At 38.5% G+C, this 12904-nt stretch overlaps 1 protein-coding gene across 1 annotated transcript in view; it reads left to right on the plus strand.

Annotated features, from left to right (window-relative positions):
* Positions 1-10592: 10592 nt before the first annotated feature.
* Positions 10593-12904, plus strand: part of LOC146701666 (cadherin-18) — a 95377-nt gene continuing 93065 nt past the window's right edge. Inside the window, exon 1 of the mRNA XM_085467954.1 lies at positions 10593-10801. The gene's annotated coding sequence lies outside the window, so the exon portion shown is untranslated. The remainder of the gene's footprint in view (positions 10802-12904) is intronic.

Genomic DNA, 12904 nt, shown 5'->3' on the forward strand with positions numbered 1-12904 from the left:
AATTTAACTTCCGGTCAGTCATTTCTCCAACAGCCTTTGCAGGTCAATGACCTTTGCAACTAAGCCTAAAAACAGAGCTAAAAGTCTACATTTTAATCACATTTTAACTGTTATTATTTCAAATCCATTGTGTTTCTGTAATTAGGCAAATTTATAAAATCAGGCTACTTTCAAAGGCCCTTCAAAACTTAGTTATACCATTTTCCAAAAGCATATTTTATTGTAATAATTTCAACTAATATCATGTATTCTTTTAAAAGTTCTCTAAATCCTTTAGTTAGCTACTCAGCAGATTTTCTAAAACATTAACTGTAGACACTCAGATATTCACAAACCATTGTGCATGAGATACTGTAGTGTTGCAGCCCTTTAGAGGCAGCGTGCTCTTCAGCAAGACGTTTGATGCATTCTAATGAGGAAACAATGTTTCCATAGTCGGCGGAAAAAACAGCGATTTGTTTGATTCCTGAGCAGCAATTTGTTTTGGCTGGTTAAGTGCTCATGTGTAACAGTACTCCAAGTATTCTCCACAGAGGGAAAAGTGGTACATGTATTTTAAATGTTAGGGCAGTGTGTAACCTTGATGCTCGTCAGCAACATATAAATTAAATGTGCTGTGGAAGGAAAACAAATTCCCAGTCCTACTCTGCTGATATGTGTCTCCCAGCTTCAGTATAGCCGGCTGCCTCTGCCATTTGTCTGTGTCCACAACAGTTCCAGTGCACACACCCGCCCAAACCAGCAGCTTGAAATGAGATTCACTCAAGTGCATAATCCCTCAGTTCTGCTTAGCTGTGATTAATTGACCAAATATTTCTTATATATGAAGTGTCCACAGAACCGTTCACAATTAAAATAAAGAAATAAATAAATAAACGGGCTATCTTGTACAACACAACGTCCTCACAAGTTAATCGCTTACAAACTTGTCCAAGGAGCACACTGTAATCTCAGAGTATCGTTAAAAGCTCTTCCCCATTTAGCCCCCCTGGCAAAATGATTTACTGACACGTCATTAAAAACCCGTCAGGGAAATAGACATCATGCAGAGAAATGGCCCTGCAGATCGATACCCAAGTAACCTCTGAAGCAATGTGTAGCTTGTCATAAGGAAGAAGCATTCGTGTTTACAGTTTCATACTCATAATTTCAAGGAAGTTATTTAGGCCTTCATTATTGAACCATCGTTGAAATCATTCACTTCTTGTCACCTTCATACAGGTTTATCGGCTATTTGCTACTCTTTGATGAAACTTTACATTTTACCATATTGTGAACTTCATACACTTTTTTAAAACTTGAACCTGGTGTATTTTATGTCATAATAAACATTTGATCCCTTAAACACATGCAGTCTTAAATAGAATCAGGAAGTTGTCACCTAATAGCTTAAAGTGGAGTTTAGAGGGAGAAAATAATTAATCAGCTATAATTTAAGTGCTGGTTACCACAAGCAATTATAACTTTATGGACAGTAACCAGTGACTGAAGTTTCTGAGAAACCAGAATGTATGGATTGCTTTATATCAGTCTGCCAGAATAACATGTCCTCATCTCACTTATTCCACCAAAGATTTTACAATACTTACAAGTGAACTGGAGTCCTGGCCTCCTTAATGACTGAAGAGTAGAGAAGTAGTAATTCTGTCACACTATTCATAGCGATGCAACATTCGACCATTCATGGAAACGATCAACAATACTGACAAAGTGCTGCAGACCATATAAATGTTAACTATAAGTACTGGTTGCATGTCCGTAGCCTCCTAAATTCAGTATAAACTGGATATAAACTCCCTTATTCCAGATTGTGAGGTATAGTCAATGATCAAAATGCAATGAGAGACAATTTTTGCATTGTCAGCTTTTTGTATGATCATGAATTCATTTTTTACTTAGCTTCAATCTGGATCAGTATTAATGGACAGAATACTACCTCATTCTGAAACAAATCATAAAAAAGGAGCAGGAAAGGAGTTACACTCATAAGGAATTATAGTCTCCAGCAGGAAAATACACAAAACATTTATTGTTTTTCACAGTAAGAGCACATTAGGGGTGAACTAAGCTGTGCATTTTAACTGCATCTGCTTGATATTGTAGTTTCAAAACAGCAGATATCAGCTGCCACATTGTTACAGATTCTAGTGTAAGTGCATTAACCATTCTCTTTTCCTGAGTGTTTATCAATTCTCCTTTGCAACTTTCCTCGACATCATGATGGTTTCCACCAAGGTCCAGGAAAATCAATTAGGAAAAGGAGATAGGAGGCAGTATTTCTGGGTATTTCACCTTACCCAAACATTCAAAGTAAAACAAGGAGTAACCCCAACTGACACAGAGACATGGCATTTAACACTAAAGATGACGACAAAGACTGGGGAAAACATGAGGCAGGAAAACTAGAGGCACAAGGAAAGTAACCAAACTTAAAGTCAAACCAAAACACAAGACTAACAATACAAAATCTCAGGAGCATTATTTTGTGTTTGCCAGACACATGAGTTGAAAGTCAGAGGTTTTTGTTTTGTACAGAACAGAGCAGACATCAGTGACAAAAGTGACACAGTAATTAAGTAAAAGGAGGAGATTGGATGGAGGTGGGTTGCAAAGAGGTTTGCATATGTGCAGCAACTGTAAAGTGACCAAAGCAACTTAAATATCTCACACTATTTGGAATTTGCCAATTGGACACAAGGAATTGTGGCTTGGCACTCAGACTAGCTGATGTCAACAATGTGGTTTGCCTGATATAACATTACAAACGATTCTCTTCTAAACCTAATCCAGAAAAATCAGCTATAACGTCTACAAGTGATGCATATATTACACGGCAGAGTCAACAAAGGCTTTTAAAATTAGTTGTGTATTAATATTTAATCTGTAGGAGACAGCCCTGACTACCTGTACTGATATTGCTGCAAAGCATTGCCAGTGGTTATAAATACAATTCTTAAACTTAAAATAATTGGGATGATATTTTGCAACTAACTAAAACCAGAAAGCTGCATGCTCTAATTTTTTTAGAAACACAAACAGCAATAATTTAGGACGACATATGAAGGACCAAAAGTAACACCAGGATTATGATTTAAACCAGCTACTTGTACTGCACAAATGCCTGTGAAAGTGTAAAATACAGCCTGAACATCTGGCAGTAATGGAAAAGTCAGATCCTCATGAAGTGTGAGAGGGTTTTTTTGTTTTTTTTTTTGGTTTAAGTGCTAAGACTAAAAACACCTGCCTGCCGTTTCAAGGAGAGTCATTACTTTGTTTAATATACTGAGCACATCCTTTTTAGAATGTTTTTGAAGCTGTATGCCAACTCTGGATCCAGACCAGAAACACAGTTGTCTTGGCAGGAAGAACTAGGCTTGGATGATAGATGAAGCTGGAGGCAGTGTGCTGAGGAACCGATGCCTTCGAGACCCCTGTCTCTCCATGTCCACTTCCTTCTGTCTCTCATCTTGCTGTTCTCCTCCTCGTCTCTGACGCCTAATCTGTCTCCTCAGTAAGCACACTCTGGTTTACAGAACCCCGTGATGCATCAGCCTCCATTCTCTTCATGTCTCCTCTGTGGCCTAATTGATGGCAGAACACTAACAAGTTGCCCTCCCTCAATCTCTCCAACGTATCCTGCTCTTGAAGGGCCTCTCTCTCCCCCACTCCTGTACTCATCCTCCACCCCCACTCTCCCATTTCACCGCTGTGTTCATTATTCATTAAGTTTCCCTTTGGATCCAGAGAGAGCAATAGCATAGCTGGATTCATAGGCGAACTCAACAGCTGGCCCAAGGGTAGCTGAGTGATATGAATGTGTGTGTGCAGAAGAGAGCGGTAAAGAGTGGTTGACTGATAGAAAGGAAAGAGTGAAAGTCAAATAATGCAGAGCACCGTGCTGAAAAAGAGTTTCCAAACAGTGTAATTGGCCTCTGAACCCATGAAACACAGTGCAGCCAAGCTGAGAAGTGCTGGTTATAGGAGATGATTGTATTTTGAAACTAAAAAAGGACTGTCGTTAAGGTAAGAGGCAGAATGCACTCATGGACTCGGGATAAAAAGCAGACTTATTTTGTGTGTTGTTTTAGCAGAACAGTTCTATAGAATATCAGTATAATTTCAAGACATATTGTTTGCCGTTTGCCCTAGTAATCATTAAACAACTGGACTTCCTGGTGTTTCCTACACTGAATAACTGCAATGCCCTTAGAGTTTTTCATCTGTTTGGTTTTTTCTTGTTCGTCTAATGGCTCTTTTTTGCCTTTGTCTCCAGTTCACCCTGTCAGTGTTCATTGTTTTGTTTTTGTTTTAGTCTGAAGTCACCTCATGCTTTATTTTAGTATTCAATTTATTTGGTGTCTCTTTGGTTGGTTTGCTACCTTTGTTTTCTTCCTTTCGCCCTAATCGTTTCCACTTGTGGCTCATTTCCTGTCAGCTCCCCATACAGTGCCAAGTGTTTCTTGTCAGTTGTGTCGCTGCTGTGAACCTGTCTCAGCTTTATTTCCCATGTTCTTGGTCACCTATTGGATTCACTCTTGTTTACATTTTGGATTATTCTTTGTTGGACTCATCTGTTAATTGCTGAGTATTCGCTATGTTTCATTTGTTGCCCCATTGTACCAATGTTACCTCCAACAGATTCATGAAAGAACACTTTTGTTCCTTGTATTCTGCCTCTGTTAGTTTTTTTGTTTGCATTTAGATCCTATTTTTCTTCTGAAGTGAAATGCTAAATCAGGACAAAGTTGTAGTACATCATTATTATTAATGATATCATCACTGCACCATCAACTCATCATTAAAAATGATAATAATGAATGGCATATACATAAATCAAAAAATAAAATAAACAAAAGAACAAAAACTTGTGTATGGCAATGCATAAAAATACTAGGGAGCTACACAGCTGGCAACAAAGACATATATTAAATAACTAAAGCAAGATGCACAAGAAAAGTGACTCTCAAAATTAAACGGAAAGTCAAGAGACAGAACTCAGGATAGTGGGAAATAGTGAGAAAGCTTGAAAGAAACACCTGCAGTAGAGGATGCCAACAGGATGCACAGCAAGCTAGAAGAATAAAAGAATAATTAAGGACATGGCAGAGTATAATTTTACATGGTTAACTTTAAATCAATTTATACTGCCATTTCACTCACCTATTATTATTGTTATTATATTGGAATATTGGAATTCTATGGATTTATGGATTTACTCAGATAATAACATCTAACACATTTAGCTAATTTAATCCATTCTCACTAACAGGCTAAAAGATTGTTTAGTGGTTTACTTTTGTGTACTGGGGATTAGAGAATTAATATTTGACCAGCTGTTGAATATATTAAAAATAAGTTTTGCATATTCTGTGACGCTGTTTGTTCATGCTGTGAGTCTGTGCATTTATTCTTGGGTCAAGTTGTGGCCAGACAAACAACATCTAAAAGCCCCAAGGGACAGACACTGTGACAGCCTGACAGTGACATGAGATGTGCTGACACTTGAGTAGGAAAGTTTTTCTTTATAGAATAGCCTTTATTGTCATTGTACAGAGTACAACGAAATTGGAGTGCCACTCCCTTGGTGCAAGTTTCAATAATAAATATAAATGTAAAATATAAAAAGTACAAAAAAAACAATCGTAAGTACTCAAACAATAGTATGTACAATATATACAGGATAGCAGCATTAATATAATGACAGTATGAATAGCAGCATAATATAATGACAGTGACGGTATGGAATAGGTTCAATTGTTTTTGTGCTTATTTACTACGGTGATAGCTCTGGGAAAGAAGCTATCCCTGAATCTGTTTGTCCTGGTTTTATGTGACCTGTACCGTCGGCCTGACGGTAATAGTTCAAACAGTTGGTTGCTGGGGTGAGAGTGGTCCTTGATGATATTGCCAGCTCTGCTGAGGTACCGAGAGTTTGCAGTGACCTCCAGGCTGGGCAGAGAGCATGGATATTATGGATGCACATGTGGCTGAAGATGCAGCTTCAAATTTCATAGAGCATTGTAAAGCAATACAAGGACAGATTCAAAATAAAACAAACCTTTATTCAGTGGCTCAGTACATTACATATGCACAGCAAGGCCAGAACTGACCAATACATTTCTGTTTTTTCACAAAGGAATCTATTCTGTACAGAAAAATTAAAATTCAGTTGGTATGAATACATGGGACAGCTGGACTCAGTTCATGGATCTTAATTTATCATAAATGTTGTTTTTGTTTGATAAGCTACATAAATGACTTATAAGTCAATGTTAAGTATTAAAAACACACCTACATAATTTAAAATATCAACCAGTGTTGTGTCTACATAAAAACAACTTGGCAAATTACCTGTTTTAAACTGCTTTTAGGGCACTTTATTGCTAGCAGCATGTCACAAAAATCACATAATTTGTTCCCATTTCTTTAGCTGAATCAATGAAAAATGCCAATGATAACACAACTTGATAGGCACTAAAAAGGTGATTTAGAAACAGCTTTTAAGGAGGAACAGAAAGCGTGTAGTGTGTCCTGAAAAAAGTCACATCCTTAAGAAATATCTAATAAATCCAACAAAGACCTGACACGAGGTCTTAGAAATGCATCCTTTGGCCCTTCAATTGAACCTGTTCACTGAAACCTTGTTAGAAATGGTTTCAGTGGAAGGATGGTTGTCAAGAAGCCATTCTTAGAGAAGGGGAAAAGTAAGAAAGCAACGAGTTATTACTCAAGAACTGGACTGAAAAAAGTGGTAACTGGTCTTATGAAGTGAAGAGACCAAATGTTGTTAATATATTTGGAGGAGGTTGAAAGATGTACAACAGAACAAGAAGCTGATTGTACTGTAGCTCATTAAACTACTGCATCCTAGCATTTTCCTAGCAAAAGATGGCCCAAGACTTTTGCACAAAGTGTGGAAAACCACACTCCTTATGCCTGGAGTCTATATTTGTAACAATGAGGTTAATGTGTAAAACTTTTGAGTGCTTAAAGACACTGCAGACAACAGTTTGCTGGAGCAGAAACTAATGTATATAGTAAACCCAGGAGGGATATATGTTTTCATTTCTTTGAGACATAAAAGATAAGCTAGTAGAAGAAATTTCAAATTTTGAAATCTATACATTTTCGTCTTAGAAAATGCCAGAGAAGCAAATTAAACTTTATAAATCTTCACCATGTTTTACTTGAATACCACTGCTTAGATGTTGACCTCACTCCCTCAAGCCTTCTGAACTCACCGGAGTAATTGCTAGCCATGCTTCGCTTATGGCACTATTGAGATTCTGGAGGATGAAAGTGCTCAACTCCTAGTGGTTCAGAAATCTCAACCAGAGAATCTAACGGATGCTACATGGTTTTAACGAGTGCTCCATTTTAAAGCTAAGTATGTTTGATTGGGTTGAAAGCTTTTGAAATATTATATCACATATAAATGGGTTTTTTTCCCCATCAGAAAATTTTTTATGAGGAAAAAAAAAAAAATCAGAAACAGACCCTCCTGCTAGCACTGCACTGGGCAAAGATCAACCTCAGAAGTGTAGCTTTTATCCCTCCAAATCGCAGACCAATTATTTGGTCAGGCATGTTCTTCATAATAATAATAATAATAATAATAATAATAATAATAATAATAATATTATTATTATTATTATTATTATTATTATTATTATAGCCTACAGAAACAGTTTTGCAATATAAAAAATTATATTATAGTCTTGTGTTGCATGGAAGCTTTACAGTGTATCACTACCAGTTGTTTGGCATTATTAATCTGTTAAGTTTAAATTTAGCACTGAGTTGAATCCCTGTAGAAACTTTGTCATTGTGGGCGACATCGCTGTTTGCATTTATATTTTGGTGCTGGCGTGTCAGCTTTGCACGAGTGAAACTGAACTGTTTATGTTGGATTTTGAGCTAAGATATCATAAGCTAAAGAAAAGAAACAACTTCAGAGCCAAGTGAGTCAATGCATGTATAGTCAGGGCCATGAAAACAAAAAAGCAAAACAAAAAATGTCTACATTGATAAAATACAAGGTACTGAATTAGCATAATGTGAAACATAAATACAATTACAGTCTATTTTGTTTTCTTTCACAAAGACATTATCCATATGTCAATCAATATACTGTGTTTACATCTCATATTACTTCCAAGCATACTTGTTACAGTTGCGGCATAGGACACGCCAGAGCAACAGTGTAGATTTAATGCAGCACTATAAATCAAGCATTAATTTAGTGTTACTGGTGCAATCTCACATTTTATTGATATAATAAAGTACTACACATCTATATGCGTAAAAACATCATCCCTCATGCTAAACTGGGACTCAACTTGCATGCCATCACCTGTGTACCTTGTTTGATGAATTCTGGCAAGATATCAACTTAAATCAGCTTCTCTCATGATTCTCCTACTATTTGCAACTCACAGTTATAACACAGCTGATGAAATACTGCTTCTGAAAATTTTAACACCCCCCCGAAGATGAGCACTGGCCAGACATTCTCATTTGCTACAGAAATCTTGACAATGGTAGCTATTTGCTGGCTGAACCTTCATAATTTTGTCAGCCATACAAAACACTGGAAATCCCATTTTCACAACAATCACATTCAAAACTCAACATGACAAACAACCAATACATCACAACTAAATTAGCAGTTTGAACTTAAACACACACATTCATGTGAGTCTTTTTGCCGGCCAGTACAATATATGACATTTTATGCCTACTTTTCTGCTTTTTTATTTCTTTATGTTGATGATGAATCATGTCTGGGCTTGAGCAACTGAGTTACACTGAGGTCTGATTTAACTATAAGAATTTCTGTTATGCTGTAATTTATGACTGAACTGTAGCTTGCTGTTTATAATTTTCCCCCTCGAGGGCATCAGCATTTACTTTCTTCTACTGTCCATTTATGTGGTTTAATGCTTTTGTTTACTATTCATTTCAATGCTTTGAGTCAGAATTGCTAACAGTAATGTGCTATGAATTCATAAATCTTAATCACAAACTTTTGATTTAAAAAATATTTTTTTTTATTTTAACAATTGGAAAATTCAGTGTGGGAAGGGTAAAAGAAAACAAAGACAATTTGGAACTGAATTAGTTTTAAACACTTAAAATGAGAACTTAATATTAAGTCTGTTGCTCCCACTGTTCTAAACACCAATTTGATTTATAGTCTCTTGTGCTTTTAAAATGAAACTCTAGCTTCAAGTGAAAAACAGACTAGAACACATATACACTCACCAACCACTTTATTAGGTATACCTGTTCAGGTGCTCGTTAATGGAAATATCTAATCATATGGTATGGAGTCATGATAACCTGCTGTAATTCAATCCAAACACCAGGATGGGGGAAAAAGGTGATTTAAGTGAATTTGAATGTGGCATGGTGGTTGATGCCAGATGGGCTGGTCTGAGGATTTTAGAATCTGCAGGTCTACTGGGATTTTCCCCACACAACCATCTCTAGGGTTTACAAAGAATGGTCCAAAACAGACAAAGTATCCAGTGAGTGACAGTTCTCTAGGAGAAAATGCCTTGCTGATACCAGAGGTCTGAGGAGAAAGACACAGACTGTTTTGAGCTAACGGGAAGGTAACAGTAGCTCAAATAAATGCTTTATCCAACCAGCTTCTGCATTCAGAGATGCTCTTCAGCATAACACATTCAACTTGAAACAGATGGGCTACGGCAGCAGAAGACCACACTAAGTGCTACTCCGGTGAGCTAAGCAGAGAAAACTGCACAATTCAACCAGGCTCATTACGACTAGACGACAGAAAAATTGTTAAACACCATCATGTCTGATAAGTTTCAATTTCTGCTGTAACATTCGAACGCTACAGTCAGAATTTGGTGTAAACAACATGAAAGTATGGCTCCATCCTGCCTTGTATCAATGATTCAGGCTACTGCTGGTGGTGGTGTTGCAATGCTGTATATGCCACAAATAACTAAGGCACTTCTGAAGGCAAAAGAAGGGTCCAATCCAGTGGTAGCAAGGTGTAATTAATGAAATGTTCATGGAAGTAACTTTTTTAGATGATTTGCACATGAACATAATAATAATGATATTTAGAAAACGGTAAAACACCCTTAGTAACTTTTTAAAGCCTTTAAACTTTCAATTTGCCATTTTTTTTCCAGTTTCAAGTACACCCCTTCTCTTGCCATGAAGTAGTGTTCGTTGTGTTCTGTATTCTGCTGGGACGCTCTAGGAAGGTAGGCTGTGTCTGGTGCTCTGTGTGTGTGTATGTGTGAGTGTGTAAGAAAATGAGAATGGGATAACGTATCGCTTCCTGATCACTATCTTACATAATCACGTGTTAACAGAGAAAGACAGGAGAAGAGGAAGAGAGGGAGATAATGGAGAGAGGTGGGGGAGCGGAGGGGGGAGAGGGGGGGGACGCTGCGAGGCGAGTTTCAGAGCCGTGGATTGATCTGAAAACCGACCAATCCCGCGCCTTCCTCGACTTGAGCCGCCTCAGTAACCGGGCACGATTGGAGGATTCATTGGCGGAGAGATGCGCACACACGCACCGACTCGGCTCTCGTCCGGTCGCTCGCACATACGCGCACACGCACACGGGAAGGAAGGGAGAGTGTCGGCTCTCTGCAAGCCGCGCTGTGAAGCTTTGCCCTGGAGAGGATGACAGTGGTAGAGGAAGGGAATTGAAAGAGACGCAGAAAAGCAGAGGATGGGGAAAAAACTCAAACGCGAGCATTCTTTTCGCCCTTAATCAGCTGTCATGTGGGTTCAGGGGGGTGCGCGTGGACAGGTAAGAGAAAAATAAGTTTGTCTGGCTTTTTTCGCTGTCTAACCTATTTTAAGTTGCCATTTGTATGTGTGCGTTTAACTCTCGGTGGCGTGCTTGTGCCTCCGCGTATACGCTGCTGTGCTTCATAGACCTGGTAAATAAATTGCCTGGGGGTCTTGCGCGTGTGAGTACGCGCTTCTAAGCCGAGTTTGACCGTGCGCACGTTTGCGTCTTCACCCCGCATGAAATTGAGCATTAGGCGGAAAGAAACGGACATAAGAAGGTGGGGGGAAAAAAGTAAAAGAGTGCGCACACGTCATTTTTGGGGTTATCAGAAGTGTATTTGGCTCTGAGGCGTTTCGGTCTTTTCTCCCGGGGTGTTGTTTCACACATCGGCTCGGTGGAGTTATGAATGATGGACAGGCTGCTCTAACAGAGTGGGAGTTGGAGGCTATCCGATACCTCTGATGTGTGTGCCGCACCAGTGTAGCCAGACTGAATTTTACGCGCACTGCAGGAAACAAGAGTCCACTCATTGACTGCAGCTTCTCTAAGTAGAGCTTTCTCTCTCCGCACCAGACCCCGTCTCTCTGTAGGGAGACAGAAATAAAGGCGCATTTAGAGTGAATGCCTCAGTTATCTGAATTCTGGGAGATGCTTTGACAGTCGTGTGTGTGTGTGTGTGTGTGTGTGTGTGTGTGTGTGTGTGTGTGTGTGTGTGTGTGTGTGTGTGTGTAAAAATGTAAAAATGCCTAAGGCAAGTGTCAGTTGTTTAGCTGTCCCTGTTAATGTTGCGTTGATTGGCTCCTGGTAAGCACAGGGTGGATTGTATAGCTGCCAGTCTTGCGCTGCATCTTTCAGGGATCCTCACCTCTTTGATGTGTTTGCAAATGTTTGAGAAAAAAGATGCCAAGTGTCATGCAATTCAGTGGCATGTTTTGGGCTGCAGTGTCTGGGAAAAGGATGATATTTGCTTCACAGCTGAATACTGAATGGCTTTATTAGAAACCATCTGGTTGTTACTGTTGGAGTTCTGACATTGATGTAGACAGAAATGCAAATCCTGTTTCTTATGAAAAAGGTTCTGTGTACGAATGTTCCTTTTCTTTATTTGGGGCCCTGGGAATACTCAGTGGATACTATTCCAATTGCCAATTTAGATATAATTAGAGGAAAAACAACTTTATTTTAGTAGTTTAGTATCAGTTAATTTGTCAAACATTTGCCAGATACTTGGCCAAGGGTTTAGTTGATAGGATGGTGAAAGATGACTTAAAATGGCCATAAGAGTATTCCATGGTGCAAAAATCACTAAAGGCCCACATTTGGAAAGCTTTTACCAACACTCACTTCGTACTTCTGCATTATAGGTGGCTCCAATAATTAATCAATCAAACATCATTGATTAGTTTCAGAGCCAGACTGAAGACCAGTAGTTTGGTGACAACAGTGACCATCTGTATGTAAAAGGCATCACATACTTGCATTCATTTCATGAAGGAAAGGCCCTCTGCAGAACTGTGCTACAAATTGCCAGTCTTATCTTTCTGTGTTTGCCTGGATAAGCCATTATCGCCTATTTTTCGAATATTTTTCAGAAGATGTTACAGGAGCACCACACGATTACTGACCTAAGCTTTGAATTAATTATCACAGCCTTTAAAGTCCAGTTATAATGATAGCAGGAACATAACACAGCAAGTGTTAACTTTATCATCATTTCTATGCATGTTGTTGAAGCAAAACTGAGGCAGCTGACTGGGTTCTAAAGAGGCCTTAAGAGTTGGTGCTTGAATCTGAAATGTACTGGTCATCTGCCCAATTTAATCTGGCAAGTGGAAGAGTCTGGAATAGCATGGCAACATATGCAAAACATAACCCACCAGCTGCACTAGCAAAAATAAAATACCTAAAAAAATAAGAGCTAAAGAGGAGCAGATAGACTGACTTCGCAGTTTTAGGTGATCAGCCTCAGTTTCATGTTCATCTGAGTAAGATGTGTTAAATCTATGATGTTGACATGAACCTGCACACACCTATATTTTTTTTTACCTGGTAACATGGCCCAGATAGTAAGTTTTACAAATTATAATGAACTTCTGTGAAATAATGAGTGAATGATTG

Source organism: Copadichromis virginalis, linkage group LG9 (genome assembly GCF_057382275.1).
Source record: "Copadichromis virginalis isolate Kocher_CV1m ecotype Utaka linkage group LG9, C_Virginalis_male_GT1.1, whole genome shotgun sequence".
Classification (NCBI taxonomy): Eukaryota; Metazoa; Chordata; class Actinopteri; order Cichliformes; family Cichlidae; genus Copadichromis; species Copadichromis virginalis.